General features: G+C 34.3%; 1 pseudogene; it reads left to right on the forward strand.

Annotated features, from left to right (window-relative positions):
* The first annotated feature begins 2,219 nt into the window (after positions 1-2,219).
* On the forward strand, positions 2,220-3,071 carry LOC108463745 (protein argonaute 4-like; annotated as a pseudogene).
* The last annotated feature ends 11,042 nt before the right edge of the window (positions 3,072-14,113 follow it).

Below are 14,113 nucleotides of genomic sequence, written 5' to 3' on the forward strand. Positions count from 1 at the left end.
CAGCGTGGCGCAAAATAATCTCCAAGAGTTAAAGGAAATATGGGATCAATGGAGTAATGAAGCCAAGCAGTTGTTCTACAATAACTAAGGGACTTGCGATTTGCTTGACAGGAGGATAGATGAGCAATTCAAAGTGAGTGTGGGAGTATTGATGGACACTTCTACCCTTATAGCATTTCTCTTTCATATGAAGACGGTTGCCATGTGGATGGTAAGGGTATTGGAAGGAAAGTGATTGATAGAGTGCATGAGACCTACAAAAATGAGTTGGATGGAAAGAATTTTGCCTATGATGGTAAAAAGCTCGTTTACTATAGGACCGCTACCAAACAACAAGCTTGAGTTTACTGTTGTACTTATAAAAAACAATGGAAATGCAAGCCCCGATGGCCTGGATAGCTCAAGTAAGCGTGAAAGAAAGCAATTAAAGAAGACCGTATCATACAAAGACCTTTAGAGATTAGCTATCTTTGCTTGAAGGTACTGAGGCGGGATGCTCGCATGGGTAGAAATCTAAAAGCTCTCAAGAAACATTGAGGATATATGATATTATTTTAAGGTAGCACACTGCAGAACGGGATACCTACCTGTTCGCTAATCTATCTCAAAATAATCAGAACAACTTCACAGGTATTGGAGGAGGTGCCCTTAGCTGCACGGATTACCCCACAGGTGAAATCGTAGCTCAAACTCAGGAGGCAGCTGATTATTTACAGACATTGGCAGCACAGGCTGACATATTGAGCACCAATATGAGCTACAATCTGATCGTGGCCAAGAGTTTGTTTTGTTGTTAAAACTTTAGGCATTAGGGCGAAAGCGTATTTGTAATCCATTTATATGTAAAGATATTCTTTTTCTAAATAAAGTTTTCTGAATGAGATTGAATCGAGATCGATACATTTTGCATTCATTTGCATCTTATAGCATTTCATTGCATCATTTGCATTCAAAATTATAAAAAGACCCTAATTAGTTAGAGTTATTAAAAAGAGAAAGAAAAAGAGAGAGAGAGATAAGAGGGTCACGGCTGAGTGAAAAAGAAGTTGAATAGGAATTAACGACGTTCCCTTACATATCCCTGACTTTTTTGTCAAGAGGGATAGCTTACCCGGAGAAGGGGGTTTGGAAATGAAAATCATCCCATGAATGTCATACATGAGGAAGGGACTGAACAAAGAAACCTTGAGGGCATTCACCCTTACGAACCGGGAAGTTCTTTAAACAATTGGACTGCAGAAGAACTTCCTGTAATCTTTAGGAATTTTACAGAATAATATTCAGAACACTCTTGTTGCTCTAAAGCCTAGGAGTAATGAGATTTCTTTTGAGAAGTGGGCTCATGTTCAGACATTTTTATTTTCAATAAAACATACTTTTATTATTTATCCGAGTAAATATTCTTTCATTCGATTCTTTTGACCTTTGACATTCTTTATAAATTTTCATTTCATGTAAATAGTTATTCTTGAATTCATTTATTCCTTGTATATTCTTTTGTGTGCCTATCATAGATCCTAGATATCAATGACACGGCAACGATACTCTGATTCGAGTTCCTTTTGAGTGCGATATGTGTTTAGAGGAATCTCGATTACTTTGAAGGTGATGAAATTGTGACTTGTTTCTAAATTTGTTGAAAATGGTTTTACCCCATGAAGTGGTGGTAGGAAATATAGCCTAGAGGAAGGAAAGATTGCGAAATTGGAATTAGCTGAGGAGACAAAACAAGACCTTGTTGAGACTATTATGGGAATTAAAAAATGTGGTCCAAAGACGCATGCAGGAGGATTTGCAACTGCCAAGATAAACATGAGGTTTTGAGGCACTGTTGATCCACTATGGAAAGGGATCGCATCAGTTGTATAATGAATGCCAAATTTAAAGGAGTCAAGACTTATGGGGCATGTATGTTATGGGCCCGAGCTCGTCAAAAGTTTCAAGCTGACAATGACTCATCTTTGTGGACGTCAACTACTCCATTAAGAGGGGGAGATAGCTTCATATGCCAATATTACAAAGTCAAAAGTCATCCATTTCAAAAAAAAAAGATCATATCCAACTGCACAATGCCAAAAGTTTGCAGTCTTTTCAAAGATAAGGCGCCATACCACAGTACAACAAAGGTTTCCAAAAAAAAAGAAAAAGAAGAAAAAATAAATTATAGAAGATGACCGAGACTGGTAAAAATTGGCATAAGAAACTACCACTTACTCTCTATGCTTACACTGGGGCAAACACCTTCAATTCTAGTTGTTTTAAAGGTTCCAGCCATCATCCTTGGAATGGGTGCATTGTTTGGCTCTCCTGAGCAGTCTGATGTACCGTCAATAGCTGTGATGGTTAGCTCCAGGCGTTGGCCATTGATTTCCAGGGGCATCAGGCCATACACAGTCTCTGAAACATAAAATGATAGATTCTTTCTTCAAAACCAGTTTCTGACAAAGTGGATGACGGTATCATGAAGGAAGCTCTCTTAGACTTCTATACAAGTTCAGGGGAAGAGAAAGCCTGATCAAATCATTATTTTCAGGGATGGGGTTAGCGAGTCTCAATTCAATCAAGTTTTGATCAAGTTATTGAGGCTTGCAAGTTCCTTGACGAGAAGTGGAACCCTAAATATTGTGGTTATTGTTGTACGAAAAACCATCATACCATGTTTTTTTCAGAGGGATCTCTTGACAATGTGCTACATGGTACTGTCATTGACAACAAAGTATGCCATCCAAAGAACAATGATTTTTACCTTGGTACCTATGCTTTGGAATGATTGGAATCACGAGGACCCACTATCATGTTCTCTTAGACCAGCCGGGGTTTTGGTGATGATCCGCAAGAGTTTGTTCATTCTCTATCCTATATATATCAAAGGAGCACCACAGCCATATTTTTTGTGGCTCCTATTTGCTACGCTCATTTGGCAGCCTCACAGTTGGGGGCAATTTATGAAGATTAGGGATGCTTCAGAAACATCATCGAGTCATGGTGGGATGTATGCTCCGGGAGTAATCTCTGTACCTCAGCTTTCCAGGTTGAAGGATAAAGTCAGCAACTTCATTCTTGTTTGCTGAGAATCATTGAACCATCTTTTTGTAGGGCTTGACAAACAACAGCCATGACTGCTACTGGGGCAATCCCTTTTCTCATGGGTTTATGAATCAAGATTTTTCCTCCAAGCTTTGATGGAGTCAAGAATTGAATACCTCTAGCAAACTTAACTTGAAAGTATTCATCCTAAGCAAATGTACCAAGAATGGATGACACAGACATATGACAAAGAAGGTTCGTCCAAAAGAATTTCATAAAGGAAACCTTGTGCTGAAAAAGATCCTTCCCATACAAAAAGATGTCGAATTGGGAAGGGCTATATGTTGAGAAGAGGGCTTTCTCTAGAGGTGTACTGGTTTTGACAAGAAACGGATAGGAAAAATTTATCTGATCCAGTGAATTCGGACTCGGTCAAAGAGTACTTTGTCTGAAAGAGAAGGGAGGCCAAGGTGAAAACCCGCAAAGGGCACTTTGGGACTTCTATTTCAAAAAAAAAGGAAAAAAGAAAAGAAAAAGAGAAAAAGAGAAAAAAATAAAAAGAAAAAAGAAAAATGAAGAGGCCAAGGTGAAAACCCGCAAAGGGCGCCTTGAGACCAAAGGGGTTTTGAGTTGAAAACCCGAAAGGGCAGCTCAAATTTGGAAAGTTATGCAATGACCTTGTTATACCGGATTCAACGAGAAGTGAAGTATGTTACATATCGAGGTATCAACGAATTACTTTGGATCTTTTAAACACATGTTGAACTCAAGAAAGTCTTCATAAAGCTGATGTATAGACGCTCAAGCGGCGATATCTGGGGCATCTGATTTCTGTCCTATTTACTATCTTTGGATTCTTTTTCTTTTCAAAGATATGTTCTCAGGTTAATCTTTTTGCATTCCTTCCAATAATTTGTCCAAATCTAATTATCCTCAGGATCAATTTATTTGTCTCCCATTATTCATAAAGCATGTTGCATTGAAATAATGATAGATGAACTAAAATATCTTCACAAACGAAGTTTTGCATATTACTCTGGAAATTTCGAGATAATACAAGAAACTGAAACAAGATAATTGTTTAAGGAATTCTCATATGTATGGGTTGGAGATACTCGAGAGATTTTCTTCTTCAGTCCAAAAGGTGGTTGGACGTTTTAAGCAATATTGATCTTAAGAAAGGATCATTTTATAAACATCTTGATGGGTCGTAACATTCGGGAATGGTACGGTGACCAAATTGATGGAGAATATTCGAGGCATACTGACGAGTATGATTGATATGTCGAGAAGAACGAAGTGGAAAGCTCGATAGATGAATGAGTGATAACGTCCGAAATAGGAGTTATTTTCATAAACATTTTGCATCATAATATGTCTAATTAGGAGCATTTGACTCATTTCGATCATGACATCTTAATTATTTGGCATAAGCATAAATTCCAGGAAATCAATTCTACAGGTGGATTCCCCAGTGGACAATGTAGCAAGGTTGATTGAAAATTACAAAATTCAGCGCCTTAATCCCCTAAGCAGTAGGGTAATAGGTTAAATTTGCAGATCTTATCTCCCTAAGCAGTAGTAGAGCAGATCAAAGACTCGCCTTAATCCCCTAAGCAGTAGGGTAACAGGTTAAATTTACAGATCTTATCTCCCTAAGCAGTAGTGGAGCAGATCGAAGACTCGCCTTAATCCCCTAAGCAGTAGGGTAACAGGTTCGCAGGTCTTATCTCCCTAAGCAGTAGTGGAGCAGATCGACGACGACTCGCCTTAATCCCCTAAGTAGTAGGGTAACAGGTTAAATTTGAAGATCTTATCTCCCTAAGCATTAGTGGAGTAGATCGAAGACCTGCCTTAATCCCCTAAGCAGTAGGGTAACAGGTTAAATTTGCAGATCTTATCCCTAAGCAGTAGCGGAGCAGATCGAAGACGATGCACCTTAACCCCCTAAGCAATAGTGTCCAAGATGATTTGGTATCTCTGCAATGACAGGGAACAAGTCGAAGATAGCAGATCAGGCGTTTCTATGTTCGACGGAGAGCAAATCGAAGACATAGCAGATTTGGCTTTCGGATGTTCTCACACCAAAGCAGATCCAAGATAACAAATCTGGCATCTCCATTTCGACGGAGAGCAGATACATAGCAGATCTAACATTCATATGATTTTACTGAAGCAGATCCAAGATGATTTGGCATCTTTGTGTTCATAAGGAGCAAATCGAAGATATAGCAGATTTGGCTTTTATGTGTTTACGCTGAAGCAGATCTAAGATTATTTGGCATCTCTGTATTGTCAGAAAACAGATCGAAGATAACAGATTTGGCGTCTCTGTATTAGACGGGGAGCAAATCAAAGATAGCAGATATCGCCTTCCTGAGTTGTAGTGAAGCAGATTGAAGCCGTCAAGAGGCCATTTAAAGAAGATTAAGGATCAAGAACTCAATACTCGACGAGTCCGGGCAAAATTGGTCCTTTTATAGTCTTTGCTCTATTCCTGTTACACAGCAATAAACAAAGATGGGCAGCTGTAGACACTCAATTTTGTCCGGGCCCAGAAATAAGTTCAAAAAAAAAAACAAAGTCCAAGTCCAGTACAAAATTATAAACATATAATTTGGCCCAATCGAAATGGCCCATTACTTGAAAAGATTGAAGGTCCATCTATGAGCTTGACTCATATGGAAATATAATCTTTAAGGATATGCAATCTTAGATATGATACGCAATATTAGATATGATACAATCTTAGATATAATATGCAATCTTGAAGATATGATCTTGTAATCTTGGAGATTTAATTTGTAAATATCCTTTAATCTTAACCGTTGATGTAATTGATCTGTACCGTTGGATTTGGGGAGGCTCAACTATAAATAGAGGCCTCTCCCTTCATTGTAAATCACTTGAGTTTTGGGAAACAATAAGAATTCTTGAGAGCATTCACTCAAATTTCTCTCCCTCTTGCGTTCTTACTCTCTGTGGTTTGTTCTTATTTTATTCTTCGTCTATCTTAGTTTTTCAACCCTTTTTTATTTTAATTTCTTCATTTTTAAATATGTATATTTATTCCTATCTTTTATACATTTGATTATGTATTTTATATATTATAATATTTAACCTTTTATATAGTTTATTTTCAAATATATATTTTCTATGCATGTATATATATTATATTATCATTTCATGTATTTTGAACTATTGCATTATATTTTTATAATTTGTAAATGTTCTATTTATTCATTTTTTAGTGTATATCATTTATCTTATTTTTGCATAGTTTCATTTTTTTATATGCTATGTTTAATTATTTCTTTTATGTGCTATTTTATGATATATATTGTTGTATAATTTTTGCATGTATTATGTTTTTGTTTTAGTTTACTCATGTTTTTATTTGTTTATTATCTTATATTTACTCTAGTATGATTTTTTCATTAAACGTATGTTCATGTTATTTAGTTTTGTCATAATGATATTATTTATGTTTGTATGGAAATGTTAGAATATTTTGTACATCTATGCTTCATGATGCATTAATATGTCATCCTAAAACGTCATTTAAAAATATTATTCCAAGGTTTTTTTTAAAAAAAAATTAAAAGGCAATGCTTGATGTTTGGAAACTTCGAGAAAGGTAGTGCACTAACTTACTGGGTTACGACTTTTCTCGTTGAATTCGAATAGTCAAGCACCCTTCTAAGTGATTTTGAGTTTTCAAAACTTAAACAATTATTTCGAGATTTCAAAACATAGTGTCCTAACTTACTGGATATGACGTTTGTTGTTTCGAGATAGAAATTTTCGAAAGACGAGCTTAGTTTCAAAGGTTTTAAAATGTTGCGTCCTAACTTACTGGATGTGATGTTTTGACTCGTTTGAAAAGTGAGCCTTAATTTTCAAAATTGAGACATTCTAATTAAAAGGGGTTTGCATCTTAAAACTTTCAAATTTCCGATATTAAAGACACTTGATAATCAATTAGGTACCAATTTTTGGGCGTTACGAGGGTGCTAACCCTTCCTCGTACATAACCTACTCCCGAATCCGTTTTCTCGACTTTCGTAGACCAAAATTAATGTTTTAAAACAAAACATTTTATAAGGTGATCCAATCACACCTAAAAAGATTGGTGGCGACTCCCGTTTTCTTTTTTCTTAAAGTCGATTCCCATTTTTCAAAACTCGATTTAAAAATGGTTTCGACAACAGAAAAGGAGGAACGATGGGGAAGAAAAAGAGTAAAAATAAAAATGAAGAACGTAAACTTATTTTCTATTTTAAAGTTAACTTCCCCTTTTAAAACAAAATAAAATAACATAAAAACAAATAAATATCAAAAACACTCATAGGGATTCAAACACAAGACCCAGAGATACACTAACACACAACTAACCACCAAACCAGCAGGCTCATTCTAACATTAAAACGCGAAACTGAACCCAAACATTCAACCCACTCATTGACCCTAACCACAAATCTCAAAACTTCTAACCTCAGATTCCAGGATGTTAAATATAAATATAAAGACGTTAGGGCTGAACTAAAAGAAAAAGAAAAAAAATAGAAATAAAAATTAGTAATCAATAATTTATTCAAATTTTAGTATTTGGTTCGATTTTATTACTTGTAGTAATATTTATTTGGCTATTATTTGAGCTGAATTATTATTTGACTTACTAATCAATTTGAATTTGTATTCCCTATTAATTTGACCTACTACATTGTATTATTAAAAGGATAACAAGCAATGGATCATGAGTAGGGGTGTAATTGAGCTGAGCTGCACCCAAATATTGCTAAGCTCAACTTTGAGTTTAATGTGAAATTTGAAGCTCGATATTCAGCTCAAACTTGATCTTTTTTTTAAGCTCGAGCTCGGCTTGAGATATAATCGAGCTACTTGAGCTCGATTAAGTTTGTTTACCAATTTTTGTACTCGAGCTCCTGTTGGTAATTAAACGTAGGGTTAATAATATATATTAAGGGCAATAACATAATTTAATCATATAAAATATGAAAAGCTCAATAAGGCTCATGAGCTGTACTAAGCTTAAATTTGACTTAATTAATAGCTTGAGCTCAAGCTTAGCTCGATAATCTTTTAATCAAATTCAAATTTTTCTTACTCAAACTCGAGTAGCTTGTGAACACCATCTACACCCTCATTCATAGGCCTCTTCATCATACGCGTTAGGACACACAAGCAAAAAATTGTGAAAATTGAAAATCAATTTGAAACGTAGTGCTTGATTTCGAATTTCATTCAATTTCAAATAGGTTATTATTTAACTTTACTTGATTCGATGAGAAAAAATATCACTATTATTCAAATCAAATCAAAACCACTCAAATTGGATCGAGTCAAACCGAATTTTACTTTTCTTTTATTTTAATTATTTTTAATATAAAATAAATATTTTATAAGTAATTAATGAAAGTATATTTAAAAAAAATTTAAAATAAAAATCGATGAATTGAATTTGAACCAATGAAATTCGATTGGACTACCTTTGACAAGGGTGATGCCAAAGATTTATGTAATGGGAGATTGAGATAAAACTAAAAAATTTACGGGTCTAAAGCTAAATTTTTTGTCTTAAAATGGCTTTTAATGTAACGCCCCAAAATTCTTACTAATGTTTCTGTTAAAATGAGACACAATTGAGTATTTGCTTTAGTGGTTAAGTGTTTTGGGTGTGTGTGAGAGGTTTCAAGTTCAAGCCTTACATTTGAAAAATTTTGGAATTTTTCTAACTTAAGCCTTATACTTGTTCAGCATGCTTGTATTTAATTGTCTGTATTTCATATTAGAATGAGCCTACTGGTTCGAGTGGTAAGGGTGTGTTGTGTTGTGTTGAAGGACTTGGGTTTGAATCTTTGCGCAAGCGGGGGTATTATTTTTGCTCTATTATCAGATAGAATTTTGGTTGAACTAAAAGTTTGAGAAGTGGATTAGTGAGAAGTGGATTAGTGGGAGAAAAATATGGGATTTGGGAGTTAGTCTGATAAAATCTTTTAATTTTCAAAATTAATTTCTTTTCTTTTCCCAAAATTTTCCCTCTTTTCCAAAATCAGTTAACGTCAGTTTCTCTTCTATCTTTTTCCTAAATTTCATTCTATTTCCAATTCTGCTAATTTTACTGTGGAATTTCTGCGTTTTTGAGTTTTCGTTATCCATTGTTCGAGTGGTCAGTGAAGTTTTTAAGCAGTTTGTGACTACTATTTCCCTATCGAGACTTAGGGATATCTATTGTTTTGGCAGCGACAAATTGTGAAGTTTGGGCCTCTCTTCTTGCGAATTTATAATCAAGATTGTACAGAGAGTTGGGGTAAGTGTAGGGTGCTCAAATGACATTTTTATTGATTCTGTAGTTTCGAATTAATTGTGGTTTGTCAATTATAGGTTCTAGTTGTCTCGGGATTGCGTTATCTGCGTAAACATACCAAGTGTGTACCCGAAAACGTAAAAAATAGGGTTTCGACGAAAGCTAAAAACCCCACTGTCAACGCCACACAGACGTGTGGTTGCTTGTGTGGTAAGCCATGTGACATAACACGGGCGTGTGATCGACAAGGCCAGGCCCTGCGCTTGAGAGACGGCCATGTGATGGCCAAATAGGCCATGTGCGACACACGGGCTAGGCCGATTTAGGCTATGTGGACCACACGGACGTGTGGGTTCATACGGGTGGTCTACACAGGCATGTGAGATTCTGGGCCAGGCCTTGTGATGCACACGCCAAGGCCAAATTGGTTTGTATGGGCCACACGGGTAGGCCACATGGGCGTATGAGCCCATTTAACTGAAATGTGTTCTAAGGTTGCACAGGTCATCAAAGTCGACTGTGAACCTACTGTAGGATCGGTAAGCACTACTTAGACCCTTAAATGTGTGAACTGTATGTATGATGTTTGTATTCAGCATGATGATTATATAAATGAATACGGAACTGTATGTACAACTGATATTTATGTATTAGCATGTCATATATTGTCTGTTGTATTATATTGGGTTGGGATGTTGATATTTGGAGGAAGTGTACTGAAAGGCTGTTAAGCCTATTATCTGGCTACTCAACTGTAAATTGCTGATTATGTGCCGCATTCGGTACTACTTGGAGTGTAGGATGGGTGGGTGTTTTAAACCCCACATGGAGTGTAGGAATGGACAGAGATGGTGTGTAGAGGCTGATTGGTTAGGACTCTGTTACTGATTAAGTATATCTGATACTGTTACTATGATAGGCTTAGGCCCTAATGCATATCTGATACTGAAACTGAAATGGGCTAAGGCCCAAACTGCTACTGAAACTGAAATGAGCTTAGGCCCAGACTACTTTTGAGTGATAACTGTTGTGTGACTGTATGTATGACTTCTGTGGGAACTACACACTGAGTTTACATAAACTCACCCCTTTCTATTTTATCTGTATAGGTAATCCACATACTTAGATGGATCAGTGTGGCGGAGGACTCTATGGTGACCACATGGCTACTGAACGGTTTTAAATTCATTGATGGTTTATTATCTATTTTTGAGGTGTTTATTTATGTAAATTGGATTTTTTGGATTTTTGGACTTTTCCATTATTTTGGATTTTGAGCTGCTTTTATGGATTTTTAAACTGCAATGAAACTCGGTTTTATTAAACATAACGTTTTTCATAAAAATGAATAATTTTCTTAAAATATCACGGTTTTAAAAGCTTCCGCTACAGAATAGGTTTTAAACGAATTAAAATAATGAGAAAATAATTTTGAAATTGTCAAGAGATAAATAGATGCTAATAAACGGAAACCATTTAACTTGATAAATGCGATTTCAAATTCTATTCCATGTGACATCACCAGATTCAGCCATAATGTCTAGGTCAGGTTTGGGGTGTTACATTTAGATTGATTTTTTAACTGTTTAAAGGGGTTAAAATTGAAATTTCTCCATTTAAAAAGAAAAAAGGATTGAATTGAACTATTTATTTTTAAGAGTCACTAGAAGTGCAATTATACCATTCAGTTAAGCGGTGAAGGGCCTACAAGCCATTTTGGCTACACCCTTGACCTTTATTTCAATTTGATTTTTTAAAATAAAAATATTGCAAAATAACAAAAAAAATTTCGAAGTTGATTATATAGGCTTTACCACTAATTATTTATGTCACTTAAAAAAAGATGTAAACAACAATAAAAAGATATTCAATTGCCAGGAAAGATCCATTAATGTAAATCTTATAACTTAGGAAACATTGCAACTCCTTTAAACAAGTGTATCCATTTTGTTTTCCTATTTTGGCATTACTTCAAATTTTACACAACATTTTAAGTTGGTGAAGAAAAATACCAAAAAGAAATATTTACCTTATAAACCTTTAATATGTTTTCAACTTCCACTATATATAGCTACGATAATGAAAAAAAAAGAAACAAAAATATTATAAAACAAATCAAAAGCCAAAAAAGTGAACAGTTTCTATAAGAATATTGTGTTCTTTATGCTTGTTCAAGCAATAGCAATAACTCCATTAGTGACTTTATCAAGTTCTGAACTTACTGAAGGCCATGATGATAACAATAACAAAAATTTTTCATTAAGAATTACATGGCATGTCCATACCGTCAATGATCTGAGCGATGGAAAGATATTGTTAGTTCATTGCAAGTCTAAAGACGATGATTTGGGCATCCATAACCTCACTGTCGGTTCCGAGTTCAGTTAGAAATTCAAGCAGCAAATACTTGGGGCAACACTTTTCTGGTGCTACATGACTCACGACAATTTTCATGCTACGTTCAACGTGTTTTGGGTGACCGAGGTCTTTCTTCGTAAATGCAACTATCATGATTGCATTTGGATTGCTAGAGATGATGGGATTTACTTGAAAAATATTCCTGATCAACATGATGAATATACATATAGTTGGGAATCGGGACGATTATTGTAATAAAATTGGATTTGTTATATGTCATTTTTCATTGATATCCACATTTGTTTGGCAATAAAAAGCCAACATAATAAGAAGTAACCTAACAATGGATATATTGTGTATTTCTTTATATGTATTTTCTTTTATTAGAACTAATTTGGTATCAAACTTTTTATTTTAAATATAGGAAAATATTTGGTATACAGAGTTTTTACACTTTACAAGAAGGGTCAACGATTATCAAACTAATATCATATAGTAACTCTTTAACTAATATATATGTACTTTTTTTAACTTTTTAGAAGAAATATCAAACTTTTTATTAAATCAAATGACAAACAGGGGTGGAGTCAAAGGGCTGGCAGGGGCCTTGACCCCCTTAAAATGAAAATTTTTGCTCTTAGCTTATTTATAATTTATAAAAATTTATATTAATATATGGTAAAATTTCACTTTGCCCCCCAAAATTATAAAAAAATTGATTTATTCCTTTAAATATTATAAAGGTATAGACTATTAAAATTGTGAAATTACATTTGTGCTATACTAAAAGTATACAACTTAATTTCAGCTCCCCCAAAAAATATTTTTGGCATCATCCCTAATGACAAATGATTGTGTTAAGCATAGATTGCTTTAGGACAAATTATGGTTATAATCCCTATATTATGTTTAAATTTAGGATTTAGTATTTATAATAATTTGACATAATTTGGTTCCTTTACATAATATCATTAGATAGTTGAAATAGTTGATACCTTAATTATTTTGGTTAAAATAATGAGGTCGATGGTTTCTTGAAAATACTTGTTCTAGCTCTCATGTCAAAATAAATTCTTTTTTGTGTTAAAAATATGATTTTAAGAGAAATTGATGTCATCATTTTAATTGCAATGGTTAAGGATCAAACCATTTGAAATAACTAATATCATTGTAAACGTAAATAACCAAATTATGTTAAATTAAAATATGAAGAGTAAAATCCAAGGTTGAACATAGTAAAGGGATCAAAACTGGAATTTTACCATTAGTTTATAATGACTGGAAAAAAAAAGAGAAAAAGGTGATGTGTCATTAGTTAGTCCAAATAATAAGTACTATGAATGATTTTGGTAGCTAACATGGATTTTTGAAACACTTATTCCAATACACCATGCCAAAATAATTTTTTTGTTAGAATAGTGTTTTTTTTAAAATCCATGGCAAAATTGAATCAAATATTTGATATATTTGGACTAATTAACATTTTTATAAAAATATAGGATCAAAAGTATATTAAAAATTAAAATACAAAGATTAGATCTCAAGTTTAAACATAATAGATGGACCAAAAATGATATTTCATACATTTATGTAAATAGTTGGATTTTGTTGATACAAGGGGAGGATTACAAGAAGGAGAAGGTGGTGGGTGATTAGAAACAGTTCACTCGTATTAGGTATAGAGCCATCAATGATTGAGATAAAGGAAAAAGTAATAGAAAGCTCTCATGGTGGAAGAAGTGGCTAAAGAGATATGAACGGTGGTTGAACAGTGAAAGAAAGGAAGAGCCTTCAAAAAAAACCTCATTGCCCTAATTTCAAGAAGTGTATATGAAAGGGTCCTTGGTAGGATCCATGTTGTGCCAAAATATGCATGTAAAACAATTGCCCCTCAATCGAAAAGAAGGTTATAAAGTGATCTTGTCTAAGACAAAAAACAGCGGTGAGGTCTTTGTGTCATAAGCAAAGTCAAAAAACAGCGGTGAGGTCTTTGTGTCATAAGCGAAGTCATTTTTCAATTAAGAAAATTTGCTTGTATTACTTATTGCAAAAATTATGGTAATTCAAAAGTATTTGGGATTATACTAGCATCATAGACATTGCAATTCTTCATAAGTATTTAAAATTATACTAACATTGAAGATAAAACAATTGTTTGAAATTGAGCTTGCCTCAGAGACAGAGCAACCACTCGAGATTATGTTGATGTAATAAGGTGAGCCACTGTTCAGTGAGGTTGTTCGTGCTTCTGCTAAGCATGTGAGGACAAATTAACATTGATAATTAATAAAAAAAAGGGTAATAAGGATATTACATTTACAAGCGGTATCTTTAAGAATGTGTAAGAGCTGGACCTTTAGGAGGCATACCCTTAAAAATGTGAACCCTTAAGAGAATGGA

This window comes from Gossypium arboreum, chromosome 8 (genome assembly GCF_025698485.1).
Source record: "Gossypium arboreum isolate Shixiya-1 chromosome 8, ASM2569848v2, whole genome shotgun sequence".
Taxonomy (NCBI): domain Eukaryota; kingdom Viridiplantae; phylum Streptophyta; class Magnoliopsida; order Malvales; family Malvaceae; genus Gossypium; species Gossypium arboreum.